The sequence below is a fragment of the Podarcis muralis genome, chromosome 1 (assembly GCF_964188315.1).
Source record: "Podarcis muralis chromosome 1, rPodMur119.hap1.1, whole genome shotgun sequence".
NCBI lineage: Eukaryota > Metazoa > Chordata > Lepidosauria > Squamata > Lacertidae > Podarcis > Podarcis muralis.
In genome coordinates, this window is record NC_135655.1 from 107164667 (window position 1) to 107190258 (window position 25592).

Here is a 25592-nt window from a genome sequence, read left to right on the forward strand (position 1 = left end):
ATGTGCCACCGGGGTGCAAAGATCTGCCCAGCACCCCCAAATTTAGTTTAGCTGCCTCCAAATTAACTTTTATTGAGTTTTTTGGGGGGGAGGGGGAAGCCAAAGTTGTTTTAGGGGGGGGGGGAGAGTTCAAAGTTGTTGGGCTTTATTTTGGCGGGAGGGGGGATCTGTAACAATATCACGGCATAAAAAACTGCTTTTGTTTCCTGAATATTTTATGCTCCAGAGTAACAGAGCAATGGAGGAGGGGATGGGGACTTTCGCTCCATTGCTTTTCACTGCCGCTGATCGGGAGGGACCAGTATACAGTAGTTTGTGCCCCCCAGAATTCGGCGCCCGGGTGCTCTGCACCCCTTGCACCCCCAGGTAAAGACGACCCTGATTGGCCTCTCTTACACAGAGGCCACAAATCCATTCAGAGGGGCTTAAGAGGCATCTAGTCAGCAACACTGTTTGACATTTTCATGAATCCGGAGGCAGTCTTTTGCTACCTCATCCCAATTAGCCCCATCTGTTGTCAACACCACCACCAAGATCTGTAGCACATGTGATCAGTTCAGTGTTCAGATTACAGGGGTGGGGCTGGAGAGGACCGAGCCCCATTACTTTTTAAACCTTTTCTTCCCATCCAGATGAGGGGGGGGGGCACCCCCCTCGCCCCCCTAATTCTGCAGGTGGACAGGTCCCACAAGAAAGGGAAAGGGAAGATGTGACCTAGTGGTTCATTTTGAATAGTCTCTGGCATTTTGTGCCTTGTATTTTTTATTTTTTCAGATGTTGCCCTGGCTTTTGAAAATTGCTAATTTGACCTGGGGTGTGGTGAAAAGAGGAAGGACCTTTTTGGTGGTAGCACTGTGGCTCTAGAACTCCTTCTCTTCTGAGATATGACTAGTACCAGAGGCGGATTTAGGGGAGCGCAACCAGTTCAGTCACACTGGGCATGGAGCCTCAGGGGCAGCACAGTGGGTGCCACAATTATGATGCAGAATGGAAGCTGAGAAGTGGGAAGGGGGCACTGAATTTTTGCATCACACAGGGCACTGCAGAAATTTGAGACCCCAAGGACTGCCACTGCTATTACTGACTCTACTGACATTCTGACACCAACAGAAGTCCTCGCTGTTCATACAAGCATTAGTTGGTGCTAGAATGAATGTGCATTTTTAAAATGGCTTGGCTGTATCTTATCTGCTCTGTTTTCATCTGATTGTATTGCATTTTAATGCTGGAATTACAACTGCACTGAAGAAACAGCTGGAAAACCACCCACAAATGAAATAAACCATCGAGATCGGAAACTTCAAGTGCCTTCCTGATCTTTCCCTCCTTGGGATTATTTCGTTTTAACCTAGCAAACCCTTCAAATAGAGGTCTGACCTCTTCAGAAGAGTACACATGGCCCCTCTAATATCAACAGTCACTGAATTGGGGGTGCATTGACTAGAACAGATATAAGACTGGCCTCTCCATAGAGCAAGTCATTCTAGTGATGAATACTAACTCTCCCTCTCCCTCTCTTGCTTTCCTTCTCTGCATGGAGCAAGGCAGAGCTCCTTTCTAGTGCCAAAATTATAGTTTGCCTTCCTCCTTAATCATCACTTTCCCCTCAATAGGTTGGTGTCAGAAAGGAGAGAGGAAAAGATGCAATGATTTGAATATAATAAAAGATATGCCAAGGCAGTGTAACGGTTCGTATGCCCTACATGTGGCATCATCTCGTTCCAGCAGCTCAAAGGTTACATTTGAATGTCTCTGTGTGGGAATCATTAGACTATTTCAATGGTGCCATATAGCATCAAGGGCTTATTAAAAGGCTCTCTTTAATGCAAAATGGGTTTCAGTTTGTGAGGGCAGGAATCGAGGACTTTGCGCTTCATTGGGCCAACACTCATAAAATGGGCAGGCCAGAAAAAGTCAAAATATCTCCTGGCGCAGCATTAAGCCTTGTTACTGAGGTGTCTGCTGCTTCCTAGGCTCTGCTCCCCTAACCACTGGCTACCCAGGCTACCCAATGAGCAGAGAAGGAGGGAGATGGATTAAGACCAAAGGTACACCTGAGTGTTCAGGTGACACATGAGGGAGGGGAAAGTATGCATGAGGACACAAGGAACATATATGTGCCACATTGACCTTCTCACATTGCCTCGGATGGTGCTTTTGGGTGAACACACTTAGAAGCTGCCTTTAGACCTTCATGCTCAATGTGCAAACGTATCCTATGGGGACTGGGGCAAGTATCTGCAATGCAACACAAATCCTGCTATGGCTTCTAGCCACAATGGCCATGTTCCACTCGGCTGTTGGAAGCGGTATGCCTCTGAATGCCAGTTCCCGGGGCCACTGTGAGAACAGGATGCTGGAATAGTAGTGCCATTGGCCTGATCCACCAGGGCTCTTCTTATGTAACCCTGCTACCTTCTTCATATGCCTGCAAAGGGGAAACACAGCATTGTAGCTAGTGGCCATTGAAAACCTTATCATCTATGAATTTGTCTTATCTCTTTAAAAGGCCCTCCATCCCTCTGTGATGGTGGCCATCACTCCCTCTTGAGGGGAGTAAGTTCCATAGTTTAACTATGCTCTTGTGAAGAAGTACAGTGATACCTCAGGTTACATACACTTCAGGTTACAGACTCCGCTAACCCAGAAATAGTGCTTCAGGTGAAGAACTTTGCTTCAGGATGAGAACAGAAATTGTGCTCCGGCGGCGCGGCAGCAATGGGAGGCCCCATTAGCTAAAGTGGTGCTTCAGGTTAAGAACAGTTTCAGGTTAAGAACGGACCTCCGGAACGAATTAAGTACTTAACCCAAGGTAGGTACCACTGTACTTTCTTTGGCCTGAATCTCCTAACATCCAGCTTCATTGGGTCGTACCATCCCAAGTTATGAGAGGGAGAGAAGAAGAAAATTCTCCCTGCCCATTTTCTCCATTCATCCCACATTCGAGTTTAACATGAACTTGCTTTACTTTAGATGAACACTCTGTTTCTTGTCAAGCCGGGATAAAAGGTTTGAATACCTACCGTGTTACACTCTAGTACTGTAAGACTGACAAGTTGATTTTGTTGAAAAGAAAGAAACTGCACTGAGGTTACATACACCACTTTATCTCACACTATATGAATACAGCGAGATGCCCTATATAAATGCTAAGTATTATGATTACATTGGGTATCTTGAGTAGCCTAATGAAATTCGCCTTTGTTCAAGTGAACACAAGCTCCGGCTGGCTACAAATGACTCAACGTGTTAGCACAGTAGCTCCATTATCTTATCTGTACGAATTTTTTCCCCCAGCCTCATTTGCCATCAGAAATGAATGCACTTAAATACTGCGCCAGCAAAATATCTATAACCGAAGGCTGCTATTCTGTCTGGAGCTTTTGCTAATTGTATAATTAAAAAGCATATCAAAGCTTGTGCGCCCGCAGTTTAAAACGTTACTGGGATTGCAAAGGACAATGGCCTTATCTGTAGTTGGCACATTCTTCCCAATTTTCAATCTATTCTTTATAATAATTATCAAAACAACCACTGTTAAATGAACCCCAATGACAGAAAAAAGCATACACAATGAACATTAATTAAAAGTAAAATATCCACCTATATTAAGCTGTGGATGAGCTTTGGTAAAGATGTGCCCTCTAATTAAAATGATTTTGTCATAGTTTTCTCCTCATTAAAACCGTATTTTTCCTACTGCTTACAATCATACTATCAATGTGACATGTTATCCCAAATCTCACCATTGCATAGTAGGTTCTGATGATAAGCATCATATGCTGTTGCTACAAAATCTGTACTCTGCTAACTAATGAAGGAAAGGGGACGCGGGTGGCGCTGTGGGTAAAAGCCTCAGCGCCTAGGGCTTGCCGATCGAAAGGTCGGCGGTTCGAATCCCCGCGGCGGGGTGCGCTCCCGTTGCTCGGTCCCAGCGCCTGCCAAGCTAGCAGTTCGAAAGCACCCTCGGGTACAAGTAGATAAATAGGGACCGCTTTCTAGCGGGAAGGTAAACGGTGTTTCCATGTGCTGCACTGGCTCGCCAGATGCAGCTTTGTCACGCTGGCCACGTGACCCGGAAGTGTCTCCGGACAGCGCTGGCCCCTGGCCTCTTGAGTGAGATGGGCGCACAACCCTAGAGTCTGTCAAGACTGGCCCGTACGGGCAGGGGTACCTTTACCTTTTTAACTGATGAAGGAAGGACATCAGGGGCTCTAGGCATTAGGTTTTCTCTTTGTGGGATTTAAGACAGATCTGCCCCTGCGGTTTGTCAAATACTTACTATCATGACTAAGTGTGGATTAGTTTCCAAGCCTTTTTTGATGTGGTGTGTGTAGTTATTTATACGCAAACTGTATCTCTGAATTTTCATGAAAACTAGAGAAGGAACAAAAATACAGTAATGGGACCAAAGGAGAGAAGAGGGTTCTTTCGAAGGGAACAGGCTGAACCTAGTGGTGGATGAGAGATGAGCTTCTGGAGAGATGGACCTTCTGCACCCTGTGTTCAAGGCTTTCCTGAGGTTGGCTTAGAAATGTAAGAGAAGATCTGCTGGATCAGACAGAAGGACCATCTGGCCCACCATCCTGTTTTCCACAGGGGCCAAACGGATGCCAATGGGAAGCCCATCTAAACAGGACAATAGCCCTGTCCCAGAAGGTTTTCTCCAGCAGCTGGCATTCAGAGACAGGCTGCCTCTCACCCTGGATGCAGGCAGGGCTCATATCCACCAGAAGCCATGCATTTGGTATTGTAGGTCTGGTTATGTAGAACTCCCTTCTGGCTGAGATTAGACAGCCCCTCTCCCAATGCTTCCCCCCCTGGGGTATTCAAGGGTACTCAGTACTGGCACCTTTTGGGGGGCAAATGTTAAAAAATGTTACTTACTGTAACAACTTCATGGTGAGTACCGGCATATTTCTTCTTTGACAAAAGCACTCCCCCCTCTCCAATAAAAGACAAAGTCCTTTCTAGTCCAGCAGGCATTATAAGGAACTGTTACATCCCAGTGATGTGTAAAACAAAACAAAGACACATACTAGGGTAAAATGTGTGTGTGTGTGTGTGTGAGAGAGAGAGAGAGAGAGCGAGAGAGAGAGAGAGAGAGAGAATGCATAATATTAGAAGAAAACTGTTTGCTGGATATGTCTATATTAGGAAAGATTTCCTATAAAAATGTGTGTAAGAGGAGAAACTCCTACTTTAATACTTATGAATTTTCACGAGCATTTTCTTTTTAAATCTCAAGCTGACTTAGACATGCGGATAACTGAATTTAAGACAGGAAAAATGAGAAACCGAGATAAACTGAAACTGACAGATTTGCTCAACTGCTCACCCTGTTTTGGCAACTGCTTAACCTGCAACACTGCTCATCATGTGGTGAGTGGGCCTTCAGGAGCCTCCATCCACACGGAGCCAACTCCTAGGGGCCAAAGGGTCTTCAACCCCCCTAAAATATTTGAGGAGCCCAGCCCCCCCCAAAGTTAATTGGCATTGCCATTCAGATGGTGTGTGTGTGTGCTGCATTGTGTGATCTATTTTGCGGGGCAGGGCTTACCTTGGCCCCGCAATATTTTTTTCAAGTTAGCACCCCTGACCCACATAGTGAGACAAGTACTTATAAAGCCCTTGCTGTTTTCTCTGAGTTTGGTGGCAGGAGAAATTAAATCAGGCAAGCTGTCATTGCACTGAGTGGTGCATAGCCACAAACCAACCAGCTCTCTGCATGGTTAGAGAAGCCATGGATTCCACTGCCATGAAAGTGCCTTCAGGTTCTGCTTATAAGTCAGGCAAGAGCTCCTGCAGTGCTCAAGCTAAGAAGCAAGCAGGGGCAAGGTCCAGAAAAAGCTTGAGTGTGACCCACACAATTCTGATGGGCTCACTACAGATATTTCCATTGCAACATTTGAATTACGGTACAAGCCGGTTCAGCCTAAATTAAATCTCTCTCTCTCATTCACACACACACTCTTTATCAATTATTGCAGCAGAGATGCCATCTGATCCAATAACAGTGGAAGTGAGAAATCTCCTGGATATATAGACTTGACACCTTACCACCGCAAGGCTTCAACCCAGAAAATAATACCCAACATTTCCCAGCAACAGCAAACATGTTTGAATATTCCATCACCAATGCTCTGTGTCACCTTGGCTACGACACTCTTTGATTCACATCAGAGGAGCTGAAGAAGGCAGAAGCTAAATTGGTTTGCTTAGAAACTCTAGTATCATTGTTTTTGTTAGTCACTGCAATCAGTTTTACGGGTTTTAATTATTAACTGCATCTTCCTAGGATCCAGTACAAATTTGTCAGAAGCTCTATTTGGTGTTTTGAAACAAGGGTAAGGAACATGTGGACCTCCAGATGTGGTTGGACTCCAACCTTCAACAGCCTCAGCAAGGGATGCTAGGAGGCAGAGATCTGCATCCCACTCTGCAATCAGCATTCTTTCTGTTCTGCCACAGTTCGTTTTCCACTAAAACCTACATCGTTTGTCTCACTATCTGCTATGGATGAAACAAACATGTTCATTTATGTGATTGTGTTATTAATTACAATGCATTTCAATGGAAAGGAAATATCAAAAACAATGCAGAAAATAATGCAATTGTTTATGTAACATTTGCAGACAAAAAATAATAATAATGATAGTGTTGACTGTGTAAATTCTGTTCCTGACCCCAGGTGAATGTATAAATTCTTGCAATTTCTGCTCCCGTTTCCATTTCTGGCTGAATGGTTAGGGAGAATAGGCTCCACTGAACTGAATGGCAGAGGTGCACAGGATCACAGTCTCAGTTCCTAAGGAAGATTACTTTCATAGAAGCAGGTGAGAATGAATGACACTTGAAAGCAAGTAACACAACACATACAACTGAAAATATACGAGCATGGGAATGAAGGCTGGTATATTGCTTGCACCCTTTTGATTTTGGGTTCCACTTACATTTTATTTCCAGCATTAGCTTCCACCAATTTCTTTGGTTCAGAACACCCTGAATCCTGGAACTGAGGGATATGAGCCTTTCTTTAATAGTAGGTTCCTGGCCTCAAGCCAAATAGATCAAAAGTGCCAAGGAGCTGAGGATCTCCAAGCATGAGGGGGTGTTGAGTGACTTTGTGAACAAAAGGAAGAAAACAGATGCTATATAAGGGTTAAGCACACCCTGGCTATACACTAATTTGGAGAGGAAGAGAGAAGACGGAAAAGGGCTCAAACTCTTTAGACCGTGGGAAGATGCCTGCGGGAGAGAGAGGGGTGTACCAGAGAGAGGCTGGGTGGTCTGCAGGCGTGGGGATAAGCAGAGCAGAGGCATCCTTCAGCATCCTTTGCTGCGAGATGAAAGTAATGACAGGAGAAGCAAAAGGGAGGACAAAAGTTCTCCCTTCTGTGTCTGACCTAGATAAGGAAACCTAGGCAATGAACTTTTTCTCCTAATACAAGGGGGAGAAATGTTCCAGTGGGGTTATCTCACTTCAGACTCTCCGACACTCCAAAAAGAATTCTGCGCAGTGTGAAGAGTATTCCCACCCTTTGAAGATCTGCTCTCTGTACATCTTCAACGATGCAAATGGAGTGCTGACTAATGGATACCAGGCGTCTCATAACGGTATGACAGCAGCAGCAAAGGCTCATTATCTCTCACTATGGAGGAGGCCATTGAAGAAGTCCCAGGCAACAATGTTCAGCTGAGCACCAGGTCTTCTGAGCTGGGCCCCGGACCATCCGCACCACTTAAAACAACAACGACCATTTTGCTTTCACGCTGCAGGGCATACTGCAAAGCACAGCCCTAGTGAGACTCCAGCAACCCACAATCTTCATTTGCTCAGAGATGTAAACTTGCATGTATGCACCTATATCAGCATATGCAAATGTGTGCCCTGGACCAGTGCTTCAATGATTCTAACAACCTGGCAATCCATGGAGGCAGGCACATTAGGGTGAAGGAGCACTGACCAACACAACTCAGTCTGCCTTCAACCAGCCATCACCTGCCCACCTTCCTACTTACATCCAGCCCAGGGGATGGCAGCACTGCCTGTCAGCTTCATCCTTCTAGGTCTCATTGTTGCCCTTGAAGAACTCTAGCTCCACCTGCTGTTAGCCTCCTTGCCTTCCAGTTCCAGTAGGCAAGAGCCACCATTGCTAGCCATATCCCTGATTATGTCCCTCAATGAGCTGAAAAAAATGAAACCTGCAACTCACTTTTACCTTATGTTATGCCAACCCATCTACCTGGATTCCTCTCTTCTCCCTAAGTGAGTTCATTTTCATTTTCATAGAACACTTTCATATAACATTTTAGATAACCAGAGTTTGGAAAATGAAAGGGGAGGTGCTTTCTGATTATGTAAACAATGGTTCCCCTCTATATGCCATAGCTTCTGTACTTGAGAAATGTTTTAACTATACAGTGAGCACATTTTTAAAGGAATACAAGGCATGAGTGGCAGTAAAACAACCAAATCCAAAAATCAATGCAAAAGAATTCAGTACCAAGCTTGTTTAATCAGAGATAAGTCTCACCAAGTTCAGTAGGATTTACTCTCCTGTAAATGTGTTTAAACATTGCAACCTAAAGCCATGCTCACAAAATCAATTTAGATAGACTGAACAGTCATAAGGACAGGAGTATGGTTGGGATGGCTTGCAGGTCCAAGAATAGACCCTCTGTATAAGCAAAGAATTGGGAGCCATTTTCCTTCAGGGGGTGCTTCCAGATGAGGGCTTAATATTGTAAATTGGTCACTGAGAAGTAACAAATGAATTGTTACCCAAAAGGGAAAATCTGGATTAAATTGGTGGTGGTGGAAATATAGCCTGGCCTTTTGATGCCAATGACATAATGAGGACACACTACAACGAACATGAATACATGAGGAGCTGCGATCCCGCAATCAATACCCATCTAGAAGTACCTTCAGTTCCTGTCCACATGCACAGAGTGTCCTGAACCCCTGGCCTTCCAGGCAGCAAGTCAGTAAGTCAAGTCCAAAGTCTGGGGGTCAAGCCACACAAGCAAAGTCCAAAGGTCAGGAAACGCAGTCCAGGGTCAATCCAAGTAGTCAAGTCTGAAGTCCCACAGTCAAGATACAGTCCAGAGTCAAACCCAAAGCACAGTCCTGAACCACAGTCCAGGAGCATCCAAGCCAAGGTCCATCACCATGGGCAATTGAGCAGACACAGTACTTCAGATCTGCTTTTGTACTTTGGATGCTGATTGTAGTATCTGGGCTTAATGAGACATGTGACCCTCACCTGTCCTAAGCCTACTCCAGCTGAGGAATCACACCTTCTCCCATAGCTAGTGAGCCCCATCTGGCTGGCTAGGGAGCTGGGCTGTGGGCCTTGCCTGCCTCAACCTCCTAGAGCACCACTCCGACTGCTCCCTATTACTCAGTGCTTGCCGTGTTCATATGAAGAAGGGTCCCTCGGGCTTTGGTGACAGGTCCTGCTGCTCTGGTTCCTGTGTATTAACCTCTATCCCCTTGCCATCCTCCATCACCCTGTAAGTACTTTCTTCCCCATCCTTTGCTTGCCCCGGTGCATCCCAGTCCTGGCTGCACCACACTGGGATCGTCTTCTTCCTCCCCATCATCCTGCCAACTTGTTACACAGAGCCTACATTTGTAAGGATGTACAGGCTGTGCACAGGGTCTATGTATGCAGACAAAATACACATGGAATAAAGACAGATGGATAATCTCATCGAAAACAATGGGATTGCAATTGAACATCTGTTTTTTTCTGGGTTGCATCCAAATTGTTGCAGAGGGAAGACCAATTCTGTCCTTTTGCCTTATCTCATTATCTGCTGTAGTAGCCCAACATAGCTCACAGATGAGGATAGGCCAGTCTCAAAACTTTTTCAGTGAGAGAATGTGGTGATGTTGAAATCCCTGTTCACACATGAGCCTGTGGATGAGGACCCACATTGTGAGAAGTCTCCAAGTGACTGTAGCAGCTAGCAGTTTTAATAACTGCTTATGGCCACCTGTAGATCACCCTCTCCCTCCCTCCCTCCCTGGTGGCACATAACTTCTTTCTAGACTCAGCACATAAGAGAGGAACAAGAAAGGAAAAACAAGCAGTGGCTACTTGTTCCTCTTTGCTGCTCTGATTGCCAGAAGAAGCCAGGCTGTGATGGATGGAGGATAAGCAGTCAGTCAGCAGTGGTACTGAAAGAAGATGGGGCTGCAGTTTTCAGCAGGTGGTTGTGGCGGTTGTCAGAACTGCTACAGTCACTAAGAGGCTTCCCACCTCATGGAGCATTGTTCACAGGGTCCTGGATGAACCAGGATTCAGATTTCTGACTCCATAAAAACAAGGTGCACAGTTTAGGTTGAAAAGAAGTTAGCTGCATTAAAATCATTCCTCCCAGCACATCAAAGCTAGAGACATGTCAGCTCAGTCAACAATGAGATCAAGATACATAGTATGCTTTGGATGAGAGCTCCAGAGTCCTTAAAACATGCTCCAGTGAGAGGGATTTGGTTTTGTGTGAATATAATAAGCAGTATCATAAATTGTAACTACTATTTTCCTATAAAAGTATTTATACAGGGGAAAATATATTGTCTCACAAATAATGTGGCACTGTACACTTTATGCTGTAAAATAAAACCAAACATTAGTTTCCTATATGCACCTTCTGACAATCTTTCTGAGGGCTATAGTCCAATTAGCGTGGCCATTTGCAAGCCTGAATCTCGGCCATGAAGAATATATTGTTCAACTTTGTAGCAAGGCATGAATACAGAAGGAGTGAGTTCTAAAGCACGTCAGTGCAAGTAGATAAATAGGTACTGCTGTGGCAGGAAGCTAAACGGCGTTTTTGTGTGCTCTGGTTTCCATCATGATGTCCCATTGTACCAGAAGCGGTTTAGTCATGCTGGCCACATGACCAGGAAAGCTGTCTGTGGACAAATACCAGCTCCCTTGGCCTGAAGCGAGATGAGCGCCACAACCCCATAGTTAACCATCCAGGGGCCCTTTACCTTTTTTACCTATGTATACTAAACAAGTTGTCTTAACTTCTGACCTGATCCCCGTCTAATCTGTGTAGCATGGTAATAAGTACACAAGAATGAAAAATCCAGTCCTCCCATTTTGTCTGAATTATGTCTCTACCTGAATTATGACTTGAAGAAGGAGAATGATATTTTGCAAGTTTTCTAACAGCTACATCATCATAACAACTGGCAATTTTTAATGGGGGAAATGATTTTTGGAATGGCACATGTCTTTATTAGAGAATAAGCTAAGCAGGGGAAGCAGCAGGGGGAAGTCCTATGTCAAATATGGCAGGGCACGCAACAGAAGAGGAGAGAAGTGTTTTATACAGGAGTAGGACCACAAGAAGACATGAAAGTGATCCCAAACCAAACAAGCAATACTAGAAATCAAGGCACTGCAGAGAAGTAATTGTATACACGGAATAGCCCATGATGCCAACTAGGCCAAATCTCTGTTCAAAGATCAAGCTAGCAGCACCCTAGCCCCTATGGATTACAGCCTGAAGCAGTCTGCCACAAGCAGATGCATCAGGGAAGGTGTTTGCAGAGCAAATGATTCCACATGAGTTGGGAACATGAGCCAGGCCACATAGTACACATAACAGAGGGAGAAAAAGCAAAACCCACCCCAAAACCACACTAGCTCCAAACCTGTACAGGTGATAAAATCACTAGGCATCAGCATCTCAGGAGCACAGTTCTGTATCAACTTTCATTGCCTCTGTAGCAATCTATAGCTATCTTTAAAAAAAAATCCAAAAGAGAAAAATGGGAGTATGCCAAGTAGGAAATATGAGCAGGTCTATATCTTGTAGTATAAATCACTTCTGCTGCATTCGTTAATTGGCACCGTTGATATCATTTTCAAGGAAATTTAAACTCCTGACTTCTTCTGAATGAGTTAAATTGATAGAGCAGGAAAGCCGTATCAGTGAGAAATTTGAAAAAGATCCAGGATATTATGCCTCTTATATTAAATGAATGGAAGGATGGCAAAGAAGCAGGCAAAGGATGGAAGACAGTTGCAGCCAGTGACTGATATAAGCAGCCCCAGTCCTTAGAAAGAAGTCAGATTGTCAGAACAGCACCCGTGTAAAACTCATGTTTTGTTATTCTCCTAAATATGAAAACTGATTCTTCCTCTCCTTTTGTGCTCTGGCATGCCTATCCAAGTTTATCTTCATGAGTTTATCTTTAAATTTTCATTTCTCATTTCATTTCATTTTGAACTTGCATACCACATAACTGTGCTCAATGTGGTTGACAACCCAAATGTACAACACAAGTCACATTGCCACCCTCTAAGTGTTCAAAGCCTAATGAAAAACAGAATTCAGGAATCTGTATATATTTCACACTCCCTCTTGCAGACATATATATTTCTACAAGGTAATATCGACAAAAGATCAGCAAACAATAAAATAAAATCACCCCGTCAACTGCAAGTTAAATACCGTATTTTTTGCTCTATAAGACTCATTTTTCCCCTCCTAAAAAGTAAGGGGAGATGTGTGTGCGTCTTATGGAGTGAATGCAGGCTGCGCAGCTATTCCAGAAGCCAGAACAGCAAGAGGGATTGCTGCTTTCACTGCACAGCGACCCCTCTTGCTGTTCTGGCTTCTGAGATTCAGAATATTTTTTTTTCTTGTTTTCCTCCTCCAAAAACTAGGCGCGTCTTGTGGTCTGGTGCATCTTATAGAGCGAAAAATACGGTAATTACATTTGCAAATAGCCATGAGATTATGCTGAATTTCCATCCTGCATCTCCCATGGAAGACCTTCTCCGACCCTTCACTGCTTCCTCTAGGGTTCCTCCCTTCCGCCCCTGTCTATTCCTATTCTGCTTGCATAGTAACCAGGAGCAGAGCAAGGATCCACTTTGGTGTATTTCCAAGAGACGCAAACCGAATGTTACTTGCAGTTGTGCTTTATGCTTCACGAGAGCTGTATGTAGTTTATGCTTGAGCATCTGTACCTACATGCAAAACATGAAGTTGAAAAGCGGCTGCGGCTTCAGGAGTTAAATCCCCAGTGAAATGTTTCATACCTTTGGCATTTCTATCAGGGACGGTGCTGTAGCTACAAAGCTGAGAGAATGCGATCTCTACTGGATAGAATTGTGTGGGTGTCATTGTCCTTTAATCCTCTAGAAGTGAACCTATGAAGCCTGTGTCATGTCTTATTTAATATTTTGCTGTCCTCTCCCCACCCCTCTCTTCTATCTATTGAGCCATATTATTAAGAAATAAGTGGGGAAACAGAGCTGGCCCGTGAAGAAATAATTCCATTTGCCATGATTGGGCATTTTATACTCCTACCTATCTTCCCTGGAAATGCTCTTTTTCTCTCTCTTTCATAATGTTCGTTCAGAAACTAGTCTGTAGAAATGGAGTAATAATATGAAATGGAATAATAATAGAAATGGAATAATAATAATAATAATATTTATTATTTGTACCCCGCCTATCTGACTCCGAGCAGCTTCCAGCATATACAGAAACATAATAAAACATCAAACATTAAGAACATCCCTATTCAGATGCCTTCTAAAGGTTGTATAGTTACTTATCTCCTTGACATCTGATGGGAGGACATTCCACAGGGTGGGCATCACTACTGAGAAGGCCCTCTGCCTTGTTCCCTATAACCTCACTTCTCTCAGTGAGGGAACCACCAGAAGGCCCTCAGAGTTGGATCTCAGTGTCCGGGCTGAACAACAGGTATAGTATACTGGGCCAAGGATACAGGAAGTTGGTCTCCCACTGAGTTAGACCATTGGTCTTTCCAGCTTAGTATTGTCTATGCTGACTGGCAGTTCACTGTAGTGAAGAATAGCGTGATCAGGTGTCTGCTGTCCAGGTGCTAAGTCCTGAAGGGCAATTTCAAGACAGCGTCAAGACTTTCCCTTCTAGCTCTTTTCCCTAAAATCAGGCTTGGATCAGGCAGCACTTCAAACAGAAGGCTGTGTTAAGCAGGACATGTGGACACTCTGTGACTGATTTGCTGCCTGAATTGGTTGGTCTCTGCATGGTGTTGTGGTCTGATACAATTTTCATAGAACTTCCAGCAGATGAGTTTCCCCTCACAAACTGAAGCATGACAGAGTGGGTAACACTTAAGCATTCTGAAGGAGCCATATTGTTGCAAGCCTAAAGGCTAATACCATACTCTCCAACATTTATCCGATGAAAATAGGGATGTTCTAAATAGGGCAACAACAACAACTATTTATACCCCACACATCTGACTAGATTGCCCCAGCCCCTCTGGGTGGCTTCCAACATATATAAAAATATAATAAAACATTAAAAATATTTTTTAAAAACTTCCCTATACAGGGCTGCCTTCAGATGGCTCAAGAGCTGGATAACCCCATACCCTCTGATATTTCTCCCTGGAAAATAGGGATGCTTGGAGGGTCTGTAATATGGCCTCCTCTCAGCGCTAGAGTGTAGTTTGCTGACTGATTGTGCTTGCTTAATCATAAGTGCAGATATATTTGATAGCTGGCAGCTAGTAGCTACTAAACAGAAACAGTTCGACAATTTACATCTTACATCTTGCTAGCTTTTTGTAAGAACAACAACAAAAGATTCCCGAGGCACCACTATATGATGATGTGAGTTCTGGTCCTCAAAAGCTTATACCACAATAAATTTATAGTATGGCTATCGTACCCACACTTACTTAGAAGAGGCCTCACTATATTCCATCTGATTTGCATCTGAGTAGATATGCTTGGGGATTGCACTGATAATCTCTGAGGTGCCACGAGACTCTTTGTTGCTTTGGGTAGCCATATGTAAGCTGTTTCGAGTTCCTCAGACAAAGAATGGAAAGATGAAAGTAACAGAACTGAGATCTGAGTTGCACAAAGCACATCCATAAGCTCAGGGTGCTGGTACAGCTATATCACTCACAGCTTCATTTTTTCCTGTCTCCATAAATACAGGGTGCAACCCCCCCCCCCCCAGCTTCAAATCTTAGCATTTGTTACAGAGGTAAGAAAGAGAGTGTGACATTTGTCAAGTTGCAGAATACTATTAGCAAGTCGGGATGATGTTAGCAACTTGTCTCCTGCAATTGGGTAAGGGACTTTCTGACTAAAATATAGGGAAATAAAATCACTCCACTGATAATTAGCCTCTGAAGCAAGACTGCTTCATTGCAGATATGATGCACTCATAATAAAGTGCTCAGAGTTAATTAAAGTCTTATTAGCCATAATTGTTTTGCAGTTCAAAATTACATGATGGCATTGGAAATAGATACAGAACAAGGTGTTTGCAAAACAGTGCCTACCTAGAACTCCTTTAGCACGTGTAAGAGCATTTACATTGTCTCAGTGTGAAAACTGCTGGTGTCTCATCTGTGTAAGACTTTTCATAGCTATTAGTAATCACTCTTGAAAAACAAAGCAGACATTTTACAAGGATGGAAAAGACCTACTTTCATGACATTTAAGAGCTTTTCAGTGAAGTGGGTGATTAAAAAATGGGGCAAAGAAGAAGGAGAAACAAACAGATCTATTCTTGGCATTAAATAAAATCTACAGACAATATTGAAAGTGTAGGCCTCTGCTGAACGCTTTCTGATCGTGAGTTTTGTATACGAAATATTTTTCCCCCAACAGTAGAGCTGTAGAAACAATCAATTACTTGACACTTTGTTATAGGGTACACACAGATAATCAACTTGCGAAGCGACTGATAAGTGTCCTGGAACCATCACTGCAATTCAGCTAAGTCAGCCAGGACTCTGCTATACTTAATTGAAGAATGCATATAGGCTATAAAACAAAGGTATTATTTCGCACTAGAGAAGCTGATTGATCTCTCTGATGCAAAGTTGGAGGTGAATACTCTAATTTAAATATAAACGCAATACCTCTCCCCATAGTAGAGAAGAGTGTAACAGGGAGACAGGGGTAGACCTTGGTTATATGCTGCACTGTGTAAGGGCGTTTGACACCCTCTCAGTGCAACCCTTACAGCGCCAGCTTAAGCCAGGCTTTGAGATGGAGGTGTGAGGCTCTGGTAGGGTCCTAGAGCCCTCCTATCTTCTTCCCAAAACCCTGTAAGTGCTTGTCCAGCTTGGGGAAGGAGGATGGAGTACTCTAGGACCCTGTCAGAGCCATCACATGTCTCTCCTGAAGCCAGGCTACTGTCTACCAGGCTTTGAGAAGGTGCCCTCCTTGGCTGTGCACCCAGTGTAACCTCACCACTGGCGCTGCCCTAAATCCGCCTCTGGGGGGGCACCCGTGTACCTGCTCAGTCCAGGTGTGTGCTGTTATCACTTGATGGGCCACTTTGAGGCCTCCACTGCTCTTCCTTCTATTGATCTTTTAACTGGCCTTGGGCCAGACAGCCTCCAAACAGAATATATAAAGTTTAGGATGCCAAGATCCTGGTGACAAGTGAATCAGGTGGAAAATGTTTCCACCTTCAACTGATGTATGCTGCACAAGGCAGACCCAGCTTTGTGAAACATGTTGCAAGATTTACGCTAGGGGTGGGCAACATGTGTGGTCTTCAGATGTGATTGAACTGCGATTTCCATCAGCCAAAGCCAGCACAGCCAAGGCTCAGGGGTGACAGGAGTTGCAGTCCAACAACAACTGGAGGGCCACAGGTTCCTCATCCTTGCTCTGCAGTGAAGAAGGTTCATCTGTCCACATTCTAGGCAACAGGAGACCGGCAGACAGTGAGCACGGATAGGGAAGAATAATTTGGAGCATTTCTTAAAGAAAAACATAAGATTTATGATTTTCAGTTATATCAATTTCAATAATTTTACAGTCATTTTAACATTTCAAAACTCAACTTCCTTCCTCCTCTTTCTGCGGTTCCTTAATTTTATTTTTTATCATTTCATGCATATTCTAAATTAACTTAACTCATTCTTTTATTCATCTGCTTTAATTATATACTCATACAAAACTGCAGATTATTACAATAATCTTGCCACTGTTCTTATCTATTTATAATTTGTTTGTCAATATTCAATAAACCATTTCCATTCTTTTATAAAAAAAAGTTTGTTATCTTGATTTCTTATTTTTTTTCTGGTAAGTTTTGCCCTTTCTGCATAGTCCCTAAGTTTTTGTATCCATAAGAATAACTTGTATCCATAAGAATAACTTGGAGCATTCCATCTCTGTGAGATACATGACTTAGATATTTCCGCATGGCATTGTGAATATTAAAAATGGGCAGGGTTTGCTGACTATTTTTCCCACTTGCTTGAAGTGTGTGGGAGCTAAAGGAGGGCTTGGCAGTGCTCCTAAGCAGCTACCATCATCCACTGCGATGTAGGTCTACTGCAGGCAGTGGTGGCCGGTGCTCATTGCGACTGTGAGGGTGGAAGGCAGGGAGGTTAACAGTAGGTGGAGCCAAAACCAATGTCAGTCAGAGCCACCCTCTGCCTGGTTGTAAGAAAGAAAGCAGGCAGGTGTGGCCTGAGGGCAGACTAAGGGTAGTTAGGCAGTGTCCTCCTCGGGCTGCAGAAGAAACTTTCAGTGGATTGTGCTTCATGCTGGCAATAAAAGTCACACACAAGGTTTGGAGCTAAGAAGAGGGCCCCCTCTTGTTCTTTGGAGGAACCTGGGTTTTTGGATAACACCTCAGTGCCACCATGCAGAAGGTCAGCGGCAGCAGTGTTCACCTGATCTTCTAACAAAAGGCATGACTAATGAGACGGCAGACTGTACAATAGCAATTGCTAACTTTCACCTCTGTGACTCGTGCTCTGTCATTACTTTAGCGGTTTTTGAGACGGAGCTTTGTTACAGGCTATTAACCTGGGCAGTGAGCTTGACTGATAAAACGTCACTCAGAACACCCATGGCAAATAGGTGCGACAGGCTAAACTGAAAAGGCTGCGTTGCACTTCGCCAAGGTAGCTTTAATGTGGGAGATGAACCTTTATAAATCGAGGGTGCTAAATACTATTCTGAGCGGGGGTGGGCAGCAGGCACTGTGTGGAACTCTGGTTTCCACTCTTGGATATTTTTCACTGGGCACTTCAGAATGCAATGAAACACGTGGCTTTTCAAAACAAAAACAAAAAAACTCTGGTGCTGACAGTCTTCTAGACTATGGCATGTGAGGGGGTGGGAATCCCCCCCCCCAAGAATGGCCATATCCTTTTCTTGGAAACCTTCCCAGGCCACACGCCAGTGGTAGGCAGGGCCAAAGGCAAAAATAAACCCCTCTAAATTTTACTCTTGTATTGTAAACTACATTATACAAACACACAGAGAGAATTCTATGCTTGAGCCATTCAACCAAGAGAAATGTGCAGAGTTAAAGGACACATTCCAGCCTGGCAAAAACACTTTTTGGATACAAAGCAGGGCTGAGGAGGGGCATTCCAAGGGTTAGATAGGTAGGCCTGGAGGGTTCCATTTTGCCCCAGAGTCTAGGGTTCCCCACTCCTGGCATAGGACAAGGAATTACTGGCATTTATTGTTGTCAGGTGCCTTTGGGCAGAGAGGCAACTTATATATACTTTAAGGGAAAACAGGGCCTTTTTGGTGGCTGCTCCCAGACTTTGGAACTCCATCCATAGAGAAGCTAGACTTGCTCCCTCATTGTTGTCCTTCCACTGGCAGGTGAAGACCTTCTTGTTCCAGCAGGCTTTGGGGAACTGACTGCTTTTAATGAAAGGGATGGGTCCTTGCTGTTTATATTGCAATTATTTGTATGGTTTAAAAAGATTTCATATATGTATACAATTTTACTTCTAACAATGTTTAAGAACAATTTTTTATATATGTTTTTAGAGGTTCTCAATTTTATATGTAAGCTACCTTGTGTCCCATCAGGGGAAAAGGTGAGATATAAATAAATATATCATCATCATCAATAGAAGCCAATATAGCAAAGAGGCGATAATGCCTCGAAAAGGACATCTGGAGTTCAGTCCTCACTCACTCTATGGACTCAAGACGTGGCCTTGCGGGTGAGTCTCTACCATTCAGCCACAGTTCCTTAAATGTAAACTCGGGACCTAAGACTTGCCTTGGTGTGTCAGATCAAGGGTTCATGTAGGCCCACATGTCACAGAGAAGCCTGTAGCTTAGTAGTGGATGCCATGCTTTGAGTGCGCAGAAGGGGCCACATTCCATCCCTAGCACTACCGTGTAGGACTGAAAGAAGCACTCTGTCTGAAATACAGGAGGATCGCTGTCAGGGTCCCCCCCCCCCCATAAAGAGCTGTTGACTCACAAGGAAAGTCACTTAGGAGCCGTCTTGGTAGAGCTGAAGAATTAGAAGGGTTGCAAACTTCTCTTTTTCTCTCTGTGCCATCACATTCCAGCCATCCTGCTCTCCCTCTCCCTGTTTGCTATGAAAATAGCTCATTGGCAGAGCATACACTTTGCATGCCAAGAGGTCCCAGGTTCAATCCCTGGCATCTCCAGCTAAACTCCAGAGAGAAGCTGCCCGTTAGTGGAGACTGTACTGAGTTAGATGGATCAATGGTCTGACGCAGTATAAGGCAACTTCATATGCTCCTAGGCATTCTCTCTTTGTTTGCTTATCGCCACTGGACCTTGCCATCGCCCATAAGAACCTCGTACCGACTCTCCTCACATGGTGATCATAAGGCTGAATAAGATGCATTGTACAAATGATAAACACAATGTGCTGTTGAGTATATAAATTCATTTCCCCCCCCTTGCCCTTTAAACTATTGATTAGCAACTTCAGTGATTCTGGGAAGCAAAATTCTGTTTGTTTATCAGATCAACCCTCCGTGTTGCACAATTCAACAAAAGATGGTGGCAATACTATTTCGCTCTTTGGAATATCAAAAGAACTGTCAGAAGTAATTCTTTCCGGCTGTCATGTTATCTGTCACCACCACGTCCTGCCCTTGTATTCCTCCTCCACAAAATCTCTCCGGTTACACAGCAGCATTGAGCAACTTCACTCTCCTGTCAATAATCAGTCTTCGTAGGATGTCTACACTTAGGTACCTCTGACTTTCATCATCTTAAAGCGCACCCATCACACATGAAAAGGGCTGGCAGGATACAGCGCTCCTTGATTTAAATACACAACCCCCCACCCTCGATCCCCTCACAATTATAGTTTTCATGTCAAAGCTTTACAGCTTTATCACCCCAAGCAATATTTTACAGCTGTCAAGTATGATTTATGCAATAATGGCTTAAAGAGAGAAATGGGAGTCCTCAGAGAAAGAGCTGTCACACATCTCCATGGCAAATAACTTTATTAAAACAAAAATATTGATATACTGCATAAACAGTATCTCCCCTCCAAAGATACCTAATCAGATCAGTCACTAAAGATAAACCGATTGTAGAAAGGATGTTATGAAGCAGATGAGGAGGAACATTGTTCCCCATTACTCTGAATTTTAATAGCTACTAATGCCTATTGGGCAACTTTGGAAAACACTTTATTTAGGCATAATTGGTTATATGATTTTCATATACCTTGGTAATTTAAGACACACACCTTTCCCGAGCTGAGCAGAATGACTGCAGTCAAAGGGAATGCAGATTATTTAGCTGTTCCATTGAGATGTATGTAATCACTTCTTTTCTTTTTTTTAAGTATTTTTATACATCAAAGTTTGGCCTGTTTTTCAAGTGCTCCTTTTGATTATGCCCCACCCCCTTGGTTATTTTACTAATTTCCCATAAAGGATTAGCTCATGGCATGGAATGAAATATACATATAGGCTTTGAACTTTAGACAAATGGTTCTATTAGAAAAAAGGGGAGGGAACTACAAAAATGATATAGATACAGTTTAAGCAGAGTTCTGTAATGGGAGCCTCCTTTTCCCACAGGGTATATGCATAACTCTCCACGGTGATTTTACATGGACCGTAGAAGTGTTACTCTGCGTCAGTTTAATTCGATCAATTGCTTGTGGCTTGACCAACATTAAACCCTCCTATTAAAATCTCCTTTCTTCTTCCTGCTTCTCATGGAAATTGCTTCTTATAATGCTGGAACATCCCAGGAAGCTGAGAGCCATTTACTGACAGGTAGAGATGTTAACTTTGGTAATTCTTGAATGTGTTAAGAATGCAGCAATTGATGACATTTTATTTGAAAGGGGCTATAGCTCAGAGGGGTAGCATCTGCTTTGCATGCAGAAAATCCCTAGTTCAGTCATCAGCATCACCAGGCAGGACTGGGGAAGAGCCCAGTCCAGAGCCCTGGAGAACTGCTGCCAGTCAGGGTAGACAATATTGAGCGAGATGGACCAATGGTCTAAATGAGTTTAAGGCAGCTTCCTAAATCCCAATGACTGGTGACTGGCTGATTGGTTCATGAAAAATCCAACTTCCAGGTGAAGCAATTAACCCAGAGACACTTCAGGCCCACCAAACTGAGAGACTGGGGGTAGTGGTTGTTTTTTTGTTTTGCTTTTTTTGTTTTTGTTTTAGGGCTTTTTTTCTACCCGGAACTCACCGGAACTCAGTTCCGGCACCCCTCAGGTGGGTGCCTTTGCCATTATAAGAGAACAAGGTGGTAAGTTCCGGCACCTCTTTTTCTAGAAAAATAGGACTGTTGATTATTATTATTATTAATTCAATTTATATACCACCCTATATCAAAAGACCCCAGGGTGGTATACAACATTGAAAGCACATTACAGAACATCAGTGATAAAAACGTAATAAAAAGCATACTGACAGAAAGCCTGATAATAAAATAGTCATCGTAATAACAGTCCTCTCCCTCATGCTTTTACAGGCTGTAGATTATTCAATAGCCATAGGCCTGGGTAAAGAGGAATGTTTTCACCTGGCATCTAAACACATGTAATGATGGCGTCAGGCAAGCCTCTCTGGGGAGCAGGTCATAAGAAGCTTTCAGAAAGTTTGAAACTTAGACTGCTATCCTATAACACTTACCTGAGAGTAAGTTCCACCTGACTCAATGGGTCTTACTTCTGAATATCCGCTGATAGTTACCTGCCAACATCTTAAGCATAGAGAAAGTAAGCACCAATGCTCATCCCAAAGGTTCACAGGGTGAAACATAGCTGCTTCAGTTCTATAAATATGCACATCCCATTGAAATCAATGGCATAACAAAGCACGTGATTGGAGCTGCTGCAGCTACTGCCATGGTTTCTATTTATTGCTACCCAGACATCACGCTGGATCCATTTCATTAAGTCTCAGGGTTCTGCTTAGGAAAGGGTTTTCCCTTCAGGGGCTAATACCTGCTTTGAGCTCCTTCTAGGGGTGACAGTCCCGTCAGCTAGCATTCCCCTCCTCTCCACCAAGTTGCTATAAAATATATCAGGCACGGCATCTTCAGCCTCTAGGGCCCTGTCCACCAACTGGCAACCTGTGGACCACACAAAGCCCACAGAGCGATGGTCAGCAAAGAGGGTGGCCTGCGCCTGGCCACCCCATTAAATACGCCAGGGACGGGCAGGAAGCAGCCCCCATGGCCCTGGTTGGCCTTGCAAGTGAGGCCTGCCCCAAATGGAGGGTCCAGCATGGCCAGAGGTGAGTGGCACCAGGTGGCCATCCCCTCCGTCAACCGCACAGGAAGGTGGCAGCCTCCCAGGATGGAGCTCTAAGTGAGTGGATATTGCCCTAGTGTTTGGCACCTGCCTTGCTGTTTTAATAGACAATTTCTTGTCCTGTAGAAAGAGTTATGATTCTCTAGTGGCACCAAGGGCCAAACCCTTTCTTGCACTCTAGTTCTTTTGAGAAAGAGAGAAGCACAGCCAGGAGAAGCAGATGGTTGCACTGGACAGAGTGTTAGGTATGATGCAAGGAACCCCAGATATATAATCACCAGTCAACCAAGGTTGTCTTGGCACCAGTCACTATGTTCACATCTGCATTACAGTTCTAGATATTTTATATAAGTTTAACTGGATCTTGGGAACTGTAGCTTGGTAGCAAAGATGCAAAGTATTCCCCATTGGCAGTTAGGCCCTCTCAGAGAACTACTACAAAGGAAATGGCCATTCCATTAGTTCAAAGCTACCATTCTAAACACACTTACCACGGAGTAAAATCCAGTGAATCTAGGGGACTGACTTCTGAATTAGCATGCTTAGGTTTGTACAGGATCTTATTTGTAGGAGGCGTGCCTTATATCTTGGTCTAACCTACATCACAGGGTTGTTGTGAGAATAAATGTTGGGCAACTTTTATATAAGCTGCTCTGAGAAGCCTGGAAGAAGGGCAAGATTTCAAGTATGCTAAAACAAATTAGCAAGCAACATTTGCACCCACTGAAAGCCATAGCCTTTGGATCAACAGATACATTTTCTTTGAACATTCAGAATGGAATTGAATCCAGAGCTGTTCTGGATTTTTTTAAGGGTTCCATATTATACTCTTAGCACCAACAGGAGTAACTCTACCCACCATCCGTGTACCCAAATGCCAGTTTGGCAATGCCAGCGAGAAGAAGCAAAGCACCACATGTGTCACTGTTGCTTTAAAGCCTGATTCTCCTCTATCATTGCAGTTCTCAAATGAATGTAAACAGCAGGCTGGCAGGCCTCCAAAGCTAATTAAAGCTCCAAATTTGAATATACGAGATTACTTTGCATTTCCCCTTTGAGTACATGTACACAGTGCAAACAAAAATAGAGTACAACAGGCTTATGCATTATTCGGATTTGTTTAATGTCTGACTTATAATGCTGAATAATCAGAAAAGAAAACTATTCGGAAATAATTAGCACCGCCATTCCCTTATCAGGCTGCATCATGACAAACGAACATGCATGCTTATTTTCCTTGCACCCCCCCCCATCAAAAGCATAATGCTGTATTGTTCTTAGTTCATGCCATGACTAATTATGTCAAGTATATTTCAGTCAGCCTGTAATCTTTCTTTCTAAAAACAATCGCCAAACTGTCCTCCATCTGAAACAGGTAGATCCTTCTCCCCCATCCATTTTTCTCCTTTTTAAACTCTTTCCAGAGTAATTACTCAGTACTTGAAGCAGTATGACAGGGTGTTTGTTTAAAGCTGATTCTTTCAGGGCAAGACTCGACTGCTCTTTACTTCGACTGCTGAGTAGCTTATTCAGTCAGGTGCCCCTTTTAACCTAAGCGTATGCCTGAGCATGCTTTTTTCCATGATGTGAAACAATCCATACAGATCAACACTCTCAGCACGGAATCTCCTTTCCTTCATTAAACAGCGGCGTCACTCGCGAGGGCAAGGGATCAGCAACACAACAAAAAACGGACACCACAGGTTACATGACTGTCAGAGATTATATGATCAACAATAGCATTGCTTGCATTCTCATTCTGCTTTTGGATACATTGGTAAGGATATTTCTGCCGGTAGATCTGAAACGAGGAAACACTTTCAGGCTGCAGCTATTTTCTGCTAGGATTCAATCACAAACCTGGAAATTCAGGTTGTGCAATTAAATATTATTTGGTTGGGAGTACCAGGGCAGCATGCCTGATCCTCTACCCTCCCAATCAAACTTTTTGTGATAAGGAATATAATGCACTGGAAAGTGAGGGATAGCATTTCCTTGTGGCAAAATCATTTAACCTCCCCACAAACAAATCAGAACTAATGCTCCATAAATAGCCAACGTCACCTAGTCTCCCTGCAAACTTTGTATAAATAAATCAGGATGGATGCTCAATAAACAGGTCATCCCGAAATGACCTCAAATCTCATCATTAGTCACTATTCAGCACATATACATAAGCCTGGTGTTTTCATTAGCTTCAAGCCAACATAATTCCTTGTTTGAATGTAGACACTACATTGATTTTGAGCAAGTCACTCACCAATCTCATAGATTTAGTTTCCCATCCATAAAATGAGACAATACTGACAAATTTCATGAATGAATTCAAGGGCAATTAATAAAAACATATTATATGGCTGAATTAGATATGAATTCTAAACTCTTTTGTACAAGCTGAAATAAAATGATTATGATGGTGATTATGACCAAAAAATAGTTGTATTTTCCCAAAAGAGATAAAAATGCATTCAAAATTCAGCAGTTGTTCCTACAGATGGTGACTGCCTAACACATACTAACACCTGAAGGTGAAAAAAAAATCTAAATCATACAAACACTTGATTCCCATTTCTTTAAAAAAAGAAATCACTTCCTGGAATGGAAATTGGAGGGGGAAGTTGAAAATTGCCATTTGAAACAACGACCTTACATCATTTCTATGCAAATTCTGAGCAAACCCTGCTTACACACCAATCCTGTGGACATGTAAACAGAAGCAACTTGGCCTGCTTGGAGTGGAGCATGATACCTCAGAGTAAATGTCCTTAAAATAACAACCTTGTTTCATTACATATGAAAGAAGTGCAGCTCCACTAGGGTTGAGGCGAACAGTTCTAGGTTTGGGCTGGTGCATTGTATAGGTAAGCCACTATCAAAAGTTTTCTTAATGTGGTCTTGCATTATTTGGATGACTGGCCCATTGTATTTACTGTACTTTTATTTTAGCTGCCTTTCTATAAATGCATGTTTCACACAACATAGCATATCTTATGTTGACTGACTCCTAACAAAACTCTGACCTGTAGTATCAAAGAAGTCATCTT

The 25592-nt window shown here is 43.4% G+C and overlaps 1 protein-coding gene across 8 annotated transcripts in view; it reads right to left on the minus strand.

Annotated features, from left to right (window-relative positions):
• The window catches only part of KCNH7 (potassium voltage-gated channel subfamily H member 7), a 256606-nt gene that overhangs the window by 226509 nt on the left and 4505 nt on the right, over nucleotides 1-25592 (minus strand). The gene's annotated exons all lie outside the window — the stretch shown is intronic.